Source organism: Macaca mulatta, chromosome 10 (genome assembly GCF_049350105.2).
Source record: "Macaca mulatta isolate MMU2019108-1 chromosome 10, T2T-MMU8v2.0, whole genome shotgun sequence".
In the NCBI taxonomy this organism is placed as follows: domain Eukaryota; kingdom Metazoa; phylum Chordata; class Mammalia; order Primates; family Cercopithecidae; genus Macaca; species Macaca mulatta.
This window is the reverse complement of record NC_133415.1, coordinates 16,404,552-16,423,768: the sequence shown is the minus strand read 5'-3', so window position 1 is coordinate 16,423,768 and position 19,217 is coordinate 16,404,552. Positions and strand designations below refer to the sequence as shown.

Sequence of the window (19,217 nt, the reverse complement as noted above, 5' to 3'; positions counted from 1 at the left end):
GGTTTTCAGTACGTGTTTCCTTTCCGTCTCCTTTTTCTGCAGCAGTGGTCCCAGGATGCCAGCTATGTTGGTGACAAGGATCCTCTGGTCCAGGAAGCACTTGGGGCTCCCCCTAGCCCTGGCCTTCAGTGTCAGGTGGCCTAAGCTCAGTAGTGAGTCTGCCCCGTGACCGGACCTGGGCATTTGACTCCTTTTCCAGTCCTGTCTGCTGAGCAGCATTGAGAAAAGGGATACGAAAGCACTTTGTAGATATGGAATACTTTTGCAGAGGCACAGACCAAGGCTGGAAAGAGACCAGAGTGGCTGGAGAATCTAATCTGTGGCTGTGATCCCCACCACCAGTGTGCTGAGCAAAGGTCACAAACTCTCAGCAGCAGGTTTGACATCAGAAACTTCCTCTTCAAGGTAGAGCCTGGAGGGTCCCTCTTTCCATCTGTCTCAGAATCCAGGAGGAGAAAGAGAAGTGATCTTGGAGTCAGACAGCCCTGGGCTTGTGTGTCCTGGTCCCACCACTGATAAGGGATGTCCTTCTCGTGGGCCTCATTTTCCCCACCTGTAAGAAGAGAACATGTCCCTAGCCCCAGGCGTTCATTTTAAAGATCAACTGAGAGCATGTCTGTGCAAAACCTTCAAGAAATCCTGAGATAAGGCTCGTTCTTACTAGCTATGGGACCTTAGGAAAATTACTTCATCTCCCACAACCTCAGTTTCTCAATCTGTAAGACAGGGATAATGGTATTCACTTCACAGGGCTGTTAGTCAAATTAAATATGATAATGGGAGTCAACACTTAGGTCACTGGCACATAGTAAGTGCTCAATTCACAGCAGCTAGTGTTACTGTCACTGTAGCTTATCCCATGGCACCTTCTTCCCCCAGACCCAGCCCCTGGAGGGCAAGCATGGCTGTCTCCTCTCTGCGGTTGAAAAAAGCTTTTGGTCCAGAAGATCCAAGGCCTTTGGTGGGGGTCCAGCCTCCCAGAAGCCCCCCGCAGGCATTACCCCTTGCACCTGGGAATGAAGCCATTCTCAGCTCTTACGCTCACTCATTGTTTAGCCTGACTGGACATAAGCAGCTCTACGTGGAGTTATTTTAATCTTTCCTCACAAATCAATAGCTGCTTACCTTTAAGCAGTTTTAATTAGTTAAGACCTGCTGAGTGCTCTGCTGATAAACTAGCCTGCTATTAATGCTAAGTATCTGCCATGTGGTTGCTATTTTTATTATTGTTGTTCTTATGAAATCCTCATTTCCTGAGCCACACAGCTGGGACTATTATTTAAAAATCACCTTAGGCTTGAGGCTCCTTCCCTGAAACCTGAAGAAAGGGCCATTTCCGGACAGCTCAGCTCACCCCGTCCCATGCCTACCACATGCAATACCCTTATCACAAAATTATATTAATAAAAAGATGCTTCCTTCAATAACAGAAAACAATAACAATAAAACATATACATAAATAACAGAAAAACCTCCACGACTTTTGATTTCTGACTTCTGTAGCAACAGAGCCCCCTAAGCTCTGTGAGCCCCAAGGTGAGGATCACCTCACCCGCTTAAATCAGCTACCAGTGAGGAGGGAATATTTATTAAGTGCTTACTGTGTACCAATGGCACACATTGCAATGGTGCAATGTGCTTACTACTGGGACCTCATCTAGTCTTCGGAGCATCCAGAAATGCTAACATGAGCCCTGTTTTCTCAGTGAAGTAACTGGGGCTCAGAGAGGTTAGGACATTTGCTCAAGGTCATTACATCAGCAAATAGGGAAATGTGGAGCTAAACTTCTGTCTGTCGTTCTAGTTCCCACTGGGGTAGGCCCCTGGGGGACCTTTCCTGGCCTTGGCTTTCTCCCACTCTTTTTTTCATTATTATTATTGAGACAGGGTCTCATTCTGTTGCCCAGGCTGGAGTGCAGTGGCGCAATCTCGGCTCACTACAACCTCCACCTCCCGGGTTCAAGCGATTCTCCCATGTCAGACTCCTGAGAAGCTGGGACTACAGGTGCACCCCACCACACCCAGCTAATTTTAGCATTTTGGGGTAGAGATGGGGTTTCACCATGTTGACCAGGCTGGTCTCAAACTCCTGACCTCAAGAGATCTGCCTGCCTCGGCCTCCCAAAGTGTTGGGATTAAACGCATGAGCCACCAGCGCCTGGCCCTCTCCCACTCTTTATACCTCTTTGTCGTAGGCTCTAGGACCCCAGCCTGCCTATTTGTGTTGCTCTCTTTCCCACTGCCTCCTCCTACGCCATCTCTTGGTTTTATGGCTGGTAGGGGAGGATTGGGGCATGGTCTTTCTAAGTCAAAGACCAGCTTCATAAACCTTTGTAATCATTGTTCTGGTAAAGAGACAAAGGACACAAATAAAAACAACAACCAAAATCCATCTTGGAAGAAGAACCAATATCTGGGCAATGTGACAAAGTGGTTTTGAACCTGGGCAGGGAGAGCAGGAAAGCCTGGATTCAAATCCCGCGGGTGCCTCTTATTAGCTGTGTGACCTTGTAAAGCTTGCTGAAGCTCCCGTTTTCTCATCTGAAAATGGCCTTTCTGGTAGCATCTTCCTCCCAGGGCTATTATAAGGATTAAGTGAGAGAAGTTATGTTAAGGGTTTGATGTGTAAACCGTTATGCAAAGTAGTACTTTTTCTTTTTTTTTTTTTTTGAGATGGAGTCTTGCTGTGTCACCCACGTTGGAGTACAGTGGCGCCATCTTGGCTCACTGCAACCTCCGCCTCCCAGGTTCAAGCAATTCTCCTGCCTCAGTCTCCCAAGTAGCTGGGACTACAGACGCCCGCCACCACGTCCAGCTAATTTTTTGTATTTTTGTAGTGACAGGGTTTCACCATGTTAGCCAGGATGGTCACGATCTCCTGACCTCGTGATCCTCCTGCCTCGGCCTCCCAAAGTGCTGGGAGTACAGTTCTTTTTATTGTTAGTAGTATTATTGCTAACATATAACAAATGGTTACCATGTGTCAGATGCTGTTCTGAGTAACTGTCTTGTTTCATTTCATTTATTTACAGCAACACTCTGTGGCATTTCCATTTTACATTTGCGAATCTTTGTATCATCTCCATTTCACAGATGGTAAAATCTAAGGGTGAGTAACTTGCCTGAAGTCATGCATTTTTTAACTAAACTTTTTATTTTGAGATAATCGGAGCTTTATATGCAGCTACAAGAAATAATATAGAGAAATCCCCCAGTGGTAACATCTTACAGAACTACCACAGCCAGGATATTGACTGATATAGTCAACATACAGAACATTTCCATCACCACAAAGATCCCTCTGGTTGCATGTTGCCCTTTTATACCAATCCACTTCCCTCTAATCCCTACTGCACCTTAAACATTGTTTAGAGAATTTCTCCTGTCCATTCTTTTTTTTTTTTTTTTTTTTTTTTTGAGATGGAGCCTTGCTTTGTCACCCAGGATGGAGTGCAATGGCGCAATCTAGGCTCACTGCAACCTCTGTCTCCCAGGTTCAAATGATTCTCCTGCCCCAGCCTCCCGAGTAGCTGCGATTACAGGCACCTACCACCATGTCTGGATAATTTTTGTATTTTTAGTGGAGATGGGGTTTCACCATGTTAGCCAGGCCAGTCTGGAACTCCTGACCTCAGGTGATCCACCCGCCCCAGCCTCCCAAAGTGCTGGGATTACAGGTATAAGCCACCGCGCCCGGCCCTTCCATCCATTCTTTTAAGATAGGTCCGTTGGTGGCAAATTCTTATTTTCCTTGATCTGGGAATGACTTGATTTCCCCTTCATTCCTGAAGGATATTTTCACTGGATATAGGAATCTGGATTGACATTTCCTAGGAACTCATCACTCGATTTTTCCTCAGATCCCAAAGTCCCTAGCCAGTCTGCCCTCTTCTCCACCATTTAGTCTTGTGTTTGTTTTGTATTTCACGTCCAGGGTTTTTAGTGGCATGTAGCAAGAGAAATAAGGAAAAGTATGTCTGTCCTACCTTCCCAGAAGCAGACATTGCCCACACACTATTTTATTTTATTTTATTTCATTTTTTTGAGACAGAGTCTCGCTCTGCCGCCCAGGCTGGAGTGCAGTGGTGCCATCTCAGCTCACTGCAAGCTCCACCTTCCGGGTTCACGCCATTCTTCTGCCTCAGCCTCCTGAGTAGCTGGGACTATAGGTGCCCGCCACCACGCCTACGCCTGGCTAATTTTTTCTATTTTTAGTAGAGACGGGGTTTCACTGTGTTAGCCAGGATGGTCTCGATCTCCTGACTTTGTGATCCGCCCGCCTTGCCCTCCCAAAGTGCTGGGATTATTACAGGCATGAGCCACCGCACCCGGCCGCCCACACACGTTTTAATAAGTGATTGAGTCTGGATTCATCCCTGAGCAGCCGCAGAGCCCATGATTGTAACCTGGGCTATACTGCCCCAGACCTGGCCAGGCCACCTGAGTTTATTCAGGTGTGCTCCTCTGGAGACACAGGCCAAAATCTCTTCTCAAGAATAACAGTGGAAAGTCCTATTGGTTCAGCACAGACATCTTTGTAGAATGTGGACAGACACCTCTCAGAGGTCCCACGCTCACATTTCATTAGCATGTGAGCTAAGCCGTTTAAATATACATGTGAGACCCTCTTAGGAAAGGCCAGGCACTTACTCTTTTCTTTCCTTCATCCATTATTTATTGAAGGCATGTAACCAAGGATACAAAATCATAACTGCCTTTTAAATTGTTCTCTTATTTTGTACCAGAAACTTTGCAAAACACTTTACATATTGGCCACTCCTTGGACATCACATCAAATCTTATCAGCTTCGTCTCTTATTCCAGCCACTGTTGTGAAGAGCAGAATTGTGCAGGCTTAGATCAATTTCATGAGTGTTAAACCTGACCTGTGCCTTATCTCAGACCCCTACTATGCATTTCTTACCTCCTGACCCCAGGTGCCTGGGAAAAATCCACTCAGCACTCACTAACATGCAAACTGGAAGTGGAAGGCAGCTGACCCCCTTCAGACAACTCTTGACCAGCTGGGGACAGATACCCCCTTTCTTTCCTCCAGTAGATGGTTCTGAAACCTAACCCAGGCTTTTAGAAGGAACTCTGGGCTGGGCACAGTGGCTCACACCTGTAATTCCAGCACTTTGGGAGGCCAAAATGGGCAGATCACCTGAGGTCAGGAGTTTGAGACCAGCCTGGCCAACATGGTAAAATCCCATCTCTTCTTAAAATACAAAAATTAGCTGGGTGTGGTGGCACATACCTGTAGTCCCAGCTGAGGGACTTTGGAGGCTGAGGCAGGAGAATCGCTTGAACTTGGGAGGTGGAGGTTGCAGTGAGCCGAGATTTTGCTACTTCACTCCAGCCTAGGTGACAGAGTGAGACTCCACCTCAAAAAAAAAACAAAAAAAAAAAAAACAAGGAACTCTGAAATTTAATAAGTAGTCTTCCTTAGGGTTGGCCAAACTCATCAGAAGGACAGCAGGTCTTTGTACTGGATTTACTTCTTCCCTGTTTTTATTCCCCCCTATCCTCACTCCTCCTTCCTGGGATCATATTTCCAAATAAACTGTCTTCACATAAACCTTCCGGGAAACCCAGGCTAAGACTCTGAGTACTGGGAGTGGCCCTGGAAAGCAATCCTGAAAGTTAACATTCTGCAGCTATTAATAACCCCTGAAATTCCACAGTATCACAACCACTCAGGCCTCCATCTGTGGTTGAACAGAATAAGGTACAGCTGGATAGTGAAATTCTGAATTGTGTAGTGACTGTGGCACTTGACCAGCCTAAGGGGAAGAGTAAGTATGAAGATTATGCAGTGAGCCAGCTTTTCTTCACTGCTTGAGAAACATTAAAAACAACAAATGACAGGCTCAGATAAGCCAACTGTCAATTCAAGGCAGAGCTGTGCTGCATCTATGGCACTATTTAAAGATACCCTCATCTCCTGAAGCTGCCTGGCAAACCATGCTGAGAATCAGGCCCGGATCTGACTATAAGAGTGGAAGAATTACAGAGGAACCTGAATGCACAGCCACAAGACTCCTGTGATCATCAGAGGTCTCAAGGGAAATGAGTGGGACCCTGAAATCCAGAATGAGGACAGTTAGGTAAACTAGCCTGAGAATATTGGACCCCACATGCTGTGAACATATCAGGCCGATAGAAACATCCTCTTCCGGCCAGGCACGGTGGCTCATACCTGTAATCCCAGCACTTTGGGAGGCTGAGGTGGGTGGATCACCTGAGGTCAGGAGTTCAAGACCAGCTTGGCCAACATGGTGAAACCCTGTCTCTACTAAAAATACAAAAATTAGCTGGGCATGATGGCACATGGCTGTAATCCCAGCTACTCAGTAGGCTGAGGAAGGAGAATCGCTTGAACCAGGAGGCAGAGGTTGCAGTAAGCTGAGATTGCACCATTGCACTCCAGCCTGGGCAACAAAGCAAGGCTCTGTCTCAAAATAAAAAAGGAAAAGAAAAGAAAAGAAAGAAACATCCTCTTCCCTTCTACAGAGCAGTGCTCTTTTCCTTGCCTAGAGACCCTTCAGAGACTGAGGCTGGTATCTCGCAAATTGATGCTTGTCCTCCTCAAGATCTACTCCTACAGCCCCTCATTACCTTCAGGATGATAAACAGAATAAAGTCTAGGCACAGCCCAAGCAATAACATACAAGTGCGGCTCTGGGTTGGGCTAGTTTTCACACTGAAGGAGTTGCAAGATCCAGCTAAAAAGACTCACGGGTTAGGGAAGAATGTATCGACACAACAATACTTGATTGTGACCTGTTTTAACAAGGATACTGGGGCTCATCCTAACACTCTGTTGGGACAGCTCCTTGTAGCTGGAACACAGTGATTTATTTGTTGGGGTTTTTTGTTTTGTTTTGTTTTGTTTTTTTTTGTTGTTTGAGATAGAGTCTCACTCTGTCACCCAGGCTGGAGTGCAGTGTCGTGATCTCGGCTCACCTCAATCTCCGCCTCCCAGACTCCAGCAATTCTGCCTCAGCCTCCCAAGTAGCTGGGATTACAGGTGCATGCCACTACCACCTGGCTGATTTTTGTATTTTTAGTGGAGTCGGGGTTTCACCATGTTGGCCAGGCTGGTCTTGAACTCCTGACCTCAAATGATCCACCTGCTTCAGCCTTCCAAAGTATAATTAGATGAAGTGAAGATGCTAGAACTGCTCTGGCACAATATTGAGAAAGGGACCAGAAGGCTTAGGGAGGCAGGGCAGCTAGCTAGATTTATTATGTGAGATGAGCAAACCCACCCTCCACTGAGGCAATAAGCCACACGCTATTGGGAGGGAGGCAGGCAGGCAAGGGTGTAGGAACTGACCTCTGCAGGCGTCAGTTCCAAAATGAAATGTCATCTGGAGGATTGCTTTCAAGGGACACTTTCAGTTCCCGATGTTTATCCTGGATTCCCCCAAAAGTTAATGTGGATAGTTTATTTGGGAATGTGATCCCAGAATGAAGGCATGAGGATCAGGGGGAATAAAAGCAGGAAAGAAGGGGAGCTAATACAATGACCTCTTATCCTTTCGATAGAGTGGGAGATGTTGCCGCGGAACTGGTAGGTCCAGTGTTGGTGGACATGGTGAATCCCAGTCAAATGGCAGCTGCTCATCTTCAGAGGCCAAGTGGATGAATTCACTGAGATAGCAAGGTTGAGTGGCAATGAAGGGATTCACTCATTATCCTTGGACCCAGGCTTTCCTTTGGGGGAAACCCAGATTTATCTGGCTGGGGACATTATCTAATTTTAGTATCGCTGAATCCCACTAAGCTGAAATAGCCCCAGTCCTTTTTACAGGTGAGGAAACTGAAACTCTGAGAGGTTGCCTAAGGGAGGGATGAAAAGAAGCGCTCTGACCACATCCTGGCCATCATCGCCACAGGATTCGAGGAACAAGCCCAGGGGAGTTGCAGTATCCTCTGTCTACACTATCTATGTGACCTCCCTTTGTGGTTTTAAATCCCACTGCTTGCTGACAGATTTGTCACCTGTTGTAAGGGCAGAATCCATTATTATTATCAATAGTAGTAATGGATAATTAAACAATAAATGCACTAGTCTCATTAAGCCACTTATTTAATTAATTTATTTTAATTCATGTAATTAGTTAATATGATAATGCTTCCTTTCATCCAAAGGCAGCCTGCAGGCTCTCCAAGCATGGTGTATTATGATTAATGGATTTTCACATGTTGAGAAGGAAGGAGTTTGGGGAGATCTCAAAGTCAGAGTTGCCTGGTGGGGGTCGCTTAGCCCATGGAGAAGCCCACTGCTCTCTATCTGATGACTGTTCTCCCACCCACCGGTGCTAAGCTCTCACTGGCTTTCTTGACTTTGCACTAACCTGGAAAGTCCTCTCCTTTTCTCCCTGAGTAGCAATACCACCCATCCTTCAAGACTCAGCTTAGGGGTCACCTCCAGCAGGAAGCCACCTGACCTTTCCCAGCTGGATGAGACAGCTATCCTGAGATACCCTGTGTAGTGCATGTCACAACTATGGAATGTCCCCTGCTTAAAAACAAATCCTTTGAGAGAAGGGGCTGGGCTATGACTACAGCATCAGCAACCACAAACGCAGCAACCACCATTATTCACTGAGCATCTATTCTGCGCCATGCATCTTCCCAAGCACATTGCAAAGATAGTCCCTTTCCATCTTCCCCCAACATCAAACAGTGGGAATTGTTTCCTTGTTTCTTTTGGAATAAGGAAATAGAAACTTCAAGCAGTTAGATAACTTGCCCAGAGCCACCCACCAGAACCAGGATTCGAACTCAGGTTCAGATGGTCCCAAAGCCTGAATCCTTAAGCACCATGCCAGACCTCTTACTTGTCTTCGCAGCCTCCACCCCCAGCACAGGGCCTGCTTACTCAAAACTTGTATAATGAATGAATGCCCCAAAAGCTTTCTTAACAAATTTGGATCTCATAGTGAGAGAAACGAGAAGACCTTGCAGCTGAAAGAGCAGTGATCACCAGAGGATTAGAGGAATTCTGTTATTACGTTGATCTTTCATGGTAATGTTTAAGGACATTAAAATTTTCAATACCGTTGATGGAATTACATTTTACTCTAAGGCCTAAAACCACAAACAAACAGAAATAGTAATTCCATTAGTGGTTGAAAATGGTAATAATCCTGGTGAGTACAAATTTTATTGCTATAGCAACTGGAAAGCCCAGAAATGATAAATAAAAAGTTCTTGCATGCTGTGAGGAGTACATTTTCGTTGCCAATACTCCGTCAAACATTATAATTCCATTAGTAGTTAAAAATTGTAATGATACCCTTGACAATAATTTTTATTGCTATACCTGTAAAACACAAAGATAAATAATTTTGTCAACTGGAACGTGGTGATCATAACTCAATGGTATTAGTGAGAAGCCCGTGGTTCAGTTTCAGTGTGACTAGCATCTCGATTTGGAGCCTTAGCACCTGAAACCGTGACTCAAAAGCCATTTCAAACTTAAGCCATTTCCCTCTTTCATTTCTAGTGTTCTCATGGCAAAGAAAGACCGCACTCAGAAGTAGGTTGATGGTGGCTCTGCCACTATCTTGTGACCTACCCTGGCTCTCAGTCTTCTCATCTGTTAAATGGGACTATATAGGCTCTATTTTAGTTTAGTCTAATACCTGGGGATACAGTCATGTATTATGTAGATGGTGACCCTGACTACATGGAGCTTATGGTTTGGGGGGAAGATGGATATTATTTATTATCAGCAGCATTGAAGGTAGTGATTTTCAGGAGCTCGCCCAGAGGCCACCAAGAAGCTCCTCCACCTGCGACCCGGACGTAGGTGACTCTCAAGAAGCTCCCCTGGAAGCTGCTTCCAGGCTCAAGCCTGTACACCTCCCTCGCTGCTATGCCTCTGGAGAGCAAAACCTTCTTCCTCTTCCACGGCTCCTACTTCCCATGGGCACTTCCATTGGCCAACTCTACCCCAGAACCATCTTAGGAAGGGCATTCTAGGAAGGCTTCTCAGAGGAAGTAACATTTAACTTAAAAACCAAAGGATGAGGGGAGGCCGAGGCAGGCGGATCGAGAGGTCAGGAGATTGAGACCACCCCTCGCTAACATGGTGAAACTCCATCTCTACTAAAATTACAAAACAAAATTAGCCGGGCATGGTGGCAGGCGCCTGTAGTCCCAGCTACTCAGGAGGCTGAGGCAGGAGAATGGCGTGAACCTAGGAGGCGGAGCTTGCAGTGAGCCGAGATTGCGCCACTGCACTCCAGCCTGGGCCACAGAGCGAGACTCTGTCTCAGCAACAACAATGACAACAACAAAAAGGATGAGTAACACTTGGTCAAGGGAAAAGAATAGAGAGGAGCTGGGGAGGGAGAGGAGAAGGAAAAATAATCCCAGGTAGTGGGAACAGCCTGTGCAAAGTAGAGCTTTGCTGTCATTAGCAACCTCTAGGGATCTCCTTCCTGCTGCGCAGTGAAATTCCCCACTGGTGGGCTGGGAGTAGGGTAGGGGATGGCACAGCGGTTTCTCAAATGTGGTGATGGAGTTTACTCTGTCAATTCCATCAAGTGCTAGCATCAGTAGATTTCACCATGGTGCATATAATTTTTTTTTTTTTTTTTTAAGACAGAGTATCGCTCTGTCACCCAGGCTGGAGTGAAGTGGTGCAATCTTGGCTCACTGCAACCTCCACCTCCCAGGTTCAAGCAATTCTCATGCCTTAGCCTCCCAAGTAGCTATGATTACAGACATGAGCCACCACACCCAGCTAATTTTTGTATTTTAGTAGTATATTTTTATATAGTATAGTATATATTTTATAATACATTTTTAGTAGTATATTTTAGTAGGAATTTTTGTATTTTTCGCCATGTTGGCCAGGCTGGTCTCGAACTCCTGACCTCAGGTGATCCACCTGCCTCGGCCTCCCAAAGTGCTGGGATTACGAGCATGAGCCACCGCACCCAGCCACTTATCATTTTTTTATGAAAAGTTCGCCATGAATATTGCATCTCAGAGTGAACAGAATGGTGACTCATGTTTCACAACTTGTTTCTCATCTAATTTATTTTTGACAGTCCTGTCATATTTTTGACAACTAAATAACTTTTCCCTCTCCTTGGGATTTAAGGTCATGCAGCCTCCATGACTCCTCCCACCTACATTGCCTCAACATTCTCCCACATCAGCTGGCTCAGGATTACAAAAATATTTAGAAGAAAGACTAAACAGAACCAGGTCTTTAGGGGTGGTGTGGAGATGGGGAACAAGGAGATCATGGGTTTAGTTTTGAATATGTGGATTTTGTGATCACTGGAGACATCCAAGTAGGGATGACAAGGGACAATTTATATGTTGGTCTGGAACCCAGCAGAGGGAACAGATATAAATGCTGAAGACATGGGATGCAGGTGGCAACTGAAAGCATGGCAGCAGATGAGAATGTAGTGAGGAAGAGCAGAGGAGGCAGGATGGAGCTTTGAAGAACATCAACATTCAGTGCCTGGTAAAGGATGCTCAACCATAATGAAGAAGACAGAAGACAAGCATCCAGAGAACGAGGAGTTGAGCCAGGACATTCTTGTCTCAAGTAAGCCACCAGGGAGCTGTTTCAAGGAGATAGGTCTGAAAGTGTCCAGGACTTTGGCAACGTGGAGAATGTCCATGATGCCCTCCATGAGAGCTGTTTGTTGGAGACAATGGGGAAGAATCCAAATAGGGGTGGGTTGAGGAGGGAGAGGATGGGGAGAAGGAACAGTGATCAAAAGTACAGGCAACCTTTGAAGAAGTGTGGCAGCCAAGGGGAGGAGACAGGCGAAGGAAGCCACAAGGGAGTGTGGGGCCAAGGTTGTTGTGATGGTGGTTGTTTCAAAACACAGGTGGAATTTAAGCATATTTTAAAGATCCAAGACAGTAAAATGCAGGGTGAGGGGAAAGGCAACTAAAGCAAGGCTAAGCTAAGGCAAGGGAGGTCCATGGCGAGTAGGGGGTTGGGGTGGTAGCAAAACTTAAGGAGACACTCATTCCTTAAAAGGCAGGGCCAGCGTTTGCCCAACGCTGAGGGCATGTGCCTCCTTAATTTCGCATTCTAGAAGCCTGACTGGCTTCACCCTGGCCAGAGCCCAGAACTGAGATCTTGGAGTCCTTGAGGTGACAGCTCCAGAGCACAAGGGTGACTCTCAGAGTGCTACCCTTTTCCAAAAAAAAAAAAAAAGCTTGACAAGGAAAGTTATAACCAAACTTTTAAGACTTGAAAGAATTCTAGAGGCCACTTCCTTCTGTGGCTTTTCAGGATGTCTTTAGCTATGAAACACTTCCTTTAATCTCATGTGGAGGCCCAATAAGTAAAACAGGAAACACAGATGGCTCTAGAGGAAGCTGGGAGCCAGGAGCCTTGAGCTCTGGTCGCTGCAACACCCGGATCCACAGAAAGCTTAAGCTGCACGGATCACAGTTTGCAAACCTCTGGGCTGGTTCAAGATTTCCATATATTCATTTGTGAGTTCATTCCAGCTTTCAGTGCAGCCTCTGAGGCTGTTGGGGAGGCTCAGCAAAGGGAAGCCCGACAATAGCCTTGCATCTGCGGAATTGTCTCGGTTTCATAGGTGGACTTTGCTTCTACTAACCTGACACATTTAAATTAAATTTATTTATCTCTGCCCTGCCTTGTTCCCCAAAGGATTTGAGGTAGTGTACCAAGATATACATGAGACACAAGATAAAGCACCTAATAACATAAACAAGGAGATAGTAAAATAAGGAAAGGGAAGTTAAAGGAAGAGAGGCTTAGATCTGGGATTTGCTCAGTGTCCCAGCCACTTGCTGCAAAGTGGTCACAGATTTGACTCTAAGCTTTCTAACAATTAAAGCAAACAATGCATCTAGCGGACAAAGGCCAGATAATTGAGGATTCATTTGCCATTTAAAAACAACACCATCAAGAAGATTTGAGTTAGAGCCACGAAAATATAATTTGATAGGCCAGGCGCGGTGGCTCAAGCCTGTTATCCCAGCACTTTGGGAGGCCGAGACGGGTGGATCACGAGGTCAGGAGATCGAGACCATCCTGGCTAACACGGTGAAACCCCGTCTCTACTAAGAAATACAAAAAACTAGCCAGGCGAGGTGGCAGGCGCCTGTAGTCCCAGCTACTCGGGAGGCTGAGGCCGGAGAATGGCGTGAACCCGTGAGGCGGAGCTTGCAGTGAGCTGAGATCCGGCCACTGCACTCCAGCCTGGGCTACAGAGCGAGACTCCGTCTCAAAAAAAAAAAAAAAGAAAAGAAAATATAATTTGATTTGCAAAATTTTAATTTACTCCTGACGTTCTAAGAATGTTTCCAAGGTTTTTAAAGCAAGGTAATCTGTCATGAAGGAGGTCTGACCAGATGTTGAAGGGTCAGAAGCTACCCTGTGTTAAAAGAGCTAGTGCCTACTAACTCCTCTCTTCCAGAATGTTCTGGGTCCTTGAGATACAAGTGTGGAGGCCATGACAAGAACAGAAAGTTCAAGATGGTTGTCCCTGGGGTGCTGAGAGACTGGGGGTCTGTGTGTGATAGGAGCACCTTGCCTACTCTAAAGTTTCAGTTAACCTTTTTTGACTCCAGGAATTCACCCAGGAGCGTTGGCTCTTCATACAGTCTCCTATGTCCACTTTCTCCTATGAAGCAATATTTTCTACTATATTTATTCATGAATTATTTTATTCATCAAACATGTATTAATGTCTACCATATGCCATTTATTTTCACATCCGCTATCTCACTCAATCCTCAGACAACCTCACCCACATGAATCTTCCCATTTTATAGATGGGAAAGTTGAGGCTTAAAGAAGTTAAAGTAACTAATTCAGGATTTCACAGCTAGTAAGTGGTAGCGCTTAGCTTTGAGCCAAATCTCTTCACCCCTAGCCTGGTGCCTTTTGCGTTTTATCATAGAACCACCTGAGCTGAACACATCAAGTCTGAGCATCAGAGATTGCTAGTGGCTCCCAACCCAGCTGATATCTGAGAACCAGGAAAACCAAACCAGGGGACCAAGAGGCTTGTTGGAGTGAAAGGGAAGTCTGCTGTCTTGAGATGGTAGGATTAGAATCGGTATCCTTGTGTGCAAAATTCAAGCAGTAATCTCTCCTTTGCAGGTTTGCTATTGTTTAGAGCCACCATGTACATGTGTGCAGAGGGTACCATTCATAGCAGCAGCAGCGTGGATTTGTATTTTACTATTATGGTCTTCAGGTAGGTAGCAAGAAAATGTACCAAAGAGTAGGCATATTTTCCGAATTTGTACATAGATGCCCAGTATCAGCAGGAGTGCTGGTGTGTGCCTCACAGGTGTATGTTTAGTGACTGGCACAGAGAAAGCCCTTGATAAATGTTAGTTTCCCATATCTCCTTCTGTAATATGAGAACCATCAAACTTGCTCAACCTGCCTTACCACACAGTTTTGAAGATCAAATAAAATAATAGAATTGAAAGTGTTTTCATAGACACACTGGGCCACTGTTGAGTACAAGTATAGGGAATTAATGGTTTGGCTAAGGAAGTTGAGGGGAGGCTCTGGCCCCAAGGCACCGAGACATCAAGGCTAGGTCCCAGTCCACTCAGGGAACAGGTTATGTGCTTCCCATGGAGTCCGCTGCCAGCTTGGGCTTCTGCAGTTGAGTTGGGAGCAGGGCCCCTGTGCCGCTCACTGGCAGAGGAAACAGGGAGAAGCAGAGGCTACCTGGGCCCTCATGTAAAAGCAGTTTGCAGGGAGGGAGGAAGAGAAGGGGAAGCATAATATCCACAGAGCAGCGGGAGATGCAGAAGGCAGACAGAGACTGGAAGATAAATGAGAGGGAGAGAGGTAAGGAAAGAGAGCAAGGGAGAGGCTGAGAGGGATGGAGCAGGGCGGCCAGAAAACAGAGAGCGAGAGCAGGATGAGATGGAGACAAGGGCAGAAGAAAGGAGAGAGGCGACCTGAGGAAGACCCAGGAAAGAGGTGAGCGAGTGTGCATGTGTGTATGCATGCGTGTGCGTGCAGGTGAGAAAGAGAGACAGAGAGGGGAAGAAAGGAAAGAGAAGGGGAAAGGAGGGCCCTGAAGGAGAGGGGAGGGAAAATGAGAGACTGGCGTTCCAATTCCAGCTCTTCTCTCTACTGTCTCTGGAAGGTCCTAGTCTCAGTTTCCTCAACCATGAAGTGTGGATAATAATCTTTACTTCTCCCTGCCCTCCTTCCACCCTCCCCAGTCCCACCCACTCCTTGGACTGCCTTAGGCATCAGGAGATGACAGATGTCAGTCTCTGGAGTTTGACTGATGTGGGGAATGCCGTTATGTTCCTGAGAAACGTGAGTTTTTCTACTCAGCCTGGCGAGCTTTGCGCAGCCCCTTGATTTGACTGGGCTCAGGGAAGTCCCAGTGCCTGTTACAGGGCCTGGCAAGAGGACCATGAGGATGGGGGCTTTGTCTGGATCTAGGGGAGCTAGATTCCTTTCACTGCTTCCTTTCACCAAATGGAAAAGCCAGTTCTGGGATATTTTCTCGCAACGACCCCGAAACTCTCAGACAGCCCTCAGGTGCCTTCCCTATGTGGGCTCCACCACACCTGGGTTTTGGGACTCAGGAGTGGTTGACAAGGAGGTAACTGTAGAATAGAAGCCTCAGAAATGAGATGGAGGTGGCCGGCATTTCTCCTCTCTTTTCTGAGTGTGAAGAGGCCATAAAACAATTAGAGCTCCATGTTGTTCTCCCAACAGAGGAGGGCGGGTGTCTCTGCCTCGTTGAGTGTAATCAGCACCGAGATAAGGGTTCCCCTGCAACTGTAGGAGAAGATAGGCTGCCCCATAAACCTGGGTCACCAGCAGGGCACCGGGGTGAAAAGGTAAAGGGAGGAGCCGTGGCACCTCGTGCTGTCCCAGGGAAAGCCTCCAGCTGGAATTCTGACCTGATAGGGGAGGGCCGCAGGCCCCTCGGCCTGAGTACCTTCTTCCACCATGGGGCTTGTCCCAGATTTGGGGAAGATGCCTGGCAGGTGGGCATCAGAGGTTAACCCACTTCTCACCAACAGCCAGGGTAAGTCTGGAGGCACAGGGACAGGCAGACCATTTGTCATTGAACCATTTCTGTTCTAAGTTTGAGCCTCTGCCACCCTGCCCCTCCCCCAGGGCCAACTACACCATCACTACCTTCCCCCGCCCACCCCCTCCCCACCCCACCCCACCCCCGCCATCCCCGCTTCATTCAGCCTCAGGAGCCACAGGGGGTCTCTAGGACTCTGCTCTAGCTACCGTCTACATCAGCCCTGCTTGGACAGTGCCGGGGTCCTGCTGGTGGTTAAATATTCTAAATGCCTCCCCTGCCAACAACCCTGATTTCCTGAGCGTGAAGATCTTAGAGGAGAATGGCTCCATCTGTATTTGAAAGCAGGAGGCCAGGGAGAGGACAGAAGAAGGAACAGCCCTTTCGCCTGCCCCTGGGGAGTGACTGTGCCTTTCATCAAATGCTTTCTTTCATTTATTCCTAACCGCAGGGAAGTGGCGCTGCTCTTTGAGAGTAACAAGAAAGAGAAAGTAATTTACCAAATCTCCTTCTGTGTGTCTTAAGAAGAGACTCTGGCAAACTGAAGGTGAAGGGTGAAAGCCCAAACGCTCAGCCATCCTGACCTGGAAAAGAATTCCAGATGGAACATCAGGGCCTGGTCGTGGCCTAGATGTTGTTGCCATTTGGATAGGGTTCGAGAGACCGGTGGGCAAGCACTGGGACCAAAACCCTTTGAGGGTGAGATGCAAACAGGGTCAGGAGGCCAGTAAGCTGACAGTTTCTCTTCATGACTCAAGATGTGTCCTCAGCTGTAACTTCCACCCCATGGTTGTCAATTTTCTCATCTATAAACTGAGAGGCTTGGATTTGTTGATTCCAATTCTATCTCCTCCTTCTCTGATTCTATGATTCTCATCCAACCACTTATCCACTGGATGGAAGGAATATCTGTGAAGGAGGCAAAAGAGGAGGTGATTCTATCTGGCTGCAAGATGGCCCAGTGTGTCTTGCAGAGCACAGGATGAGGAGACAGACCTGGACAGGGCTGTCATGTACGTTTGTTGAAGTTCCACACTGCACAACAGTGCTCAGCTGAGGGGACCGGGGGGGTTGCAATATAGCCTGGGCTCTGCTCACCAAGCTGTGCATGCTGGTATGGGGTTTCATCCACCTGAGGAAATGTACCTTCTTCTAATCTGTGCAAATGTGCCACAAAGGCTGGTGGCAACTCTGACCTGAGGAGAAGACGAAAAAACCACTAGGGAGAGGGAGCTCATTAAATCCAAGTTTTGAGACTTCCTAGCTCTATGACCTCAGCCGATTTAAAGAATCTGAACTTCGTTGGGCGCAGTGGCTCACGCCTGTAATCCCAGGACTTTGGGAGGCCAAGGAGGGTGGATCACCTGAGGTCAGGAATTCGAGACCAGACTGACCAATATGGTGAAACCCCATCTCTACTAAAAACACAAAACTAGTCGGGCGTGGTGGTGGACGCCTGTAATCTCAGCTACTAGGGAGGCTGAGGCAGGAGAATCACTTGAACCCAGGAGGCAACGGTTGCAGTGAGCCAAGATTGCACCATTGCACTCCAGCCTGGGCAAAAAGAGCGAAATTCCGTCTTAAAAAAAAAAAAGAACCTGAACTTCAGTGTTGTGATTAAAAACTGGGCTTGTTGTCATTTCTTGGCAGAAATGATGTGAGGCTGAGCCCAGAAAATAAATCTCCAGCATGAAGCACAGAACCTGAACCATAACAGGTACTCAGTTGAAAGAGTTTTCTTCCCACCTCCTCCCTACCTGGGTTTCTCTTGGGAAAATGTTCATCAGTGTTCTGGTGTTGGAAATGACTTCCTTTGCCTGGAAATTCTTCCCTGAGAGTCCATCTGCTGGTGGCAACCTCCCTTACCACCTGCCCTCACCTCCCAATGTTATTGCCTTAGCATTCCATTTCCATCTTAGAATGCTCACCAGGGTAAGACATGAAGCCTCCCTACGGCAAGAAAGTCGAGACCAGGAGGAAATCTGGTGAAGGTGTCACACACAATAATTGTAGGATTGGATTTTCATTTTTGCATGTGAACCCAAGCGCTTTCAACAGGTAGCTCCCTCTCTCTAGTGGTTTCTGCATCTTCTCTCCCCTCTCCCCACTTGAGAAACAAAGAAACTATGCATGGATCATGAATGTTCAAGCTGGAAGGCCTCAGAGAGGTCATCTGGTTCCATCTATCCACCAAGGATGCTTTAAAGCATCATTAGGCATTATCCAATTATCACACTCTCTTGAACTCACCCGCTGACTGTTTCCCACTGTGCTGAGCACAAGTTGCTAACAGCTTTCTCAGTGGGCGTAATTACCCAATTTTAGGGCTGGAGAGGCACTGAAAGGTGCCAATGGGGATGCACTTAGCGGTACTGTCCCTGGTTACACTCTCCCGCTGTGTTCTGGGTTACTCGTTCTTGATCAAGTCTTGCCTTCAAGACTTCACCACCAGAGGACTTTCATCTCTTAGAATTTAAAGAACAGGGATACGTCTAGAAAAATCTGAAACAGTGCTTTGTGTACACTGGGCCCTGCTTCCAAACTTTCAGTGGCTCTCTATTGCCTACAGGATTAATCCCGGTTCATTTAATTGGCCTTTTGTTCTGTATTACGGAAAAATAGAAACAAATGGCACTCAGTTTATCCTCTTAAGGAGTCCAAGTTCTACTGAGAGCGATGGGTACAAAGAAGGTCAATAAGTAAGTCAGGAATGAATAAGACAGCAACCACAATAATTGCTGCCAGTGGACAGGGAGGATGGAGGAATGGCATGTGTGTAGGGACTTGTGGGCCTTTGACGGTGGAAAGTATTTATTCAAATGTCATTTTATAGGCAGAGTATGAGACCCAGAGAGGAAAAATGAGTTATCTCAGGTTGCACAGCAAGACAGAGGCAGAGCCAGAACTAGAATCCAGGACTCCTGAGTCCATGTTTGAGTTCTCTTTGTTCTGTTTCAGTGTTTCTTTTATAGAGTTATTAATTATTGAGTCCCCACCTTTCTAGAACACAGCTACAGCCTGGCACTGTGAAAAGCGCACCAGGAGACTGGGTAAGGGGTCTGGAGTCTCAAGTGTGAGTCCTGGCTGGCTCTCTGCCCTGTGACACTTGAGAGAGACGCTTAAGCTCTCTGAATATTCTTTTTCTGATCTGTTGTTCATCTA

At 46.8% G+C, this 19,217-nt stretch overlaps 1 long non-coding RNA gene across 1 annotated transcript in view; it reads right to left on the bottom strand.

Moving 5' to 3' along the window:
* Positions 1-472: 472 nt before the first annotated feature.
* Positions 473-19,217, bottom strand: part of LOC144331766 (uncharacterized) — a 48,299-nt gene continuing 29,554 nt past the window's right edge. The window contains exons 3-4 of the long non-coding RNA XR_013399187.1: positions 662-716; positions 473-553 (exon numbers count right to left, since the gene is read on the bottom strand). This is a non-coding gene — a long non-coding RNA (uncharacterized LOC144331766). The remainder of the gene's footprint in view (positions 554-661; positions 717-19,217) is intronic.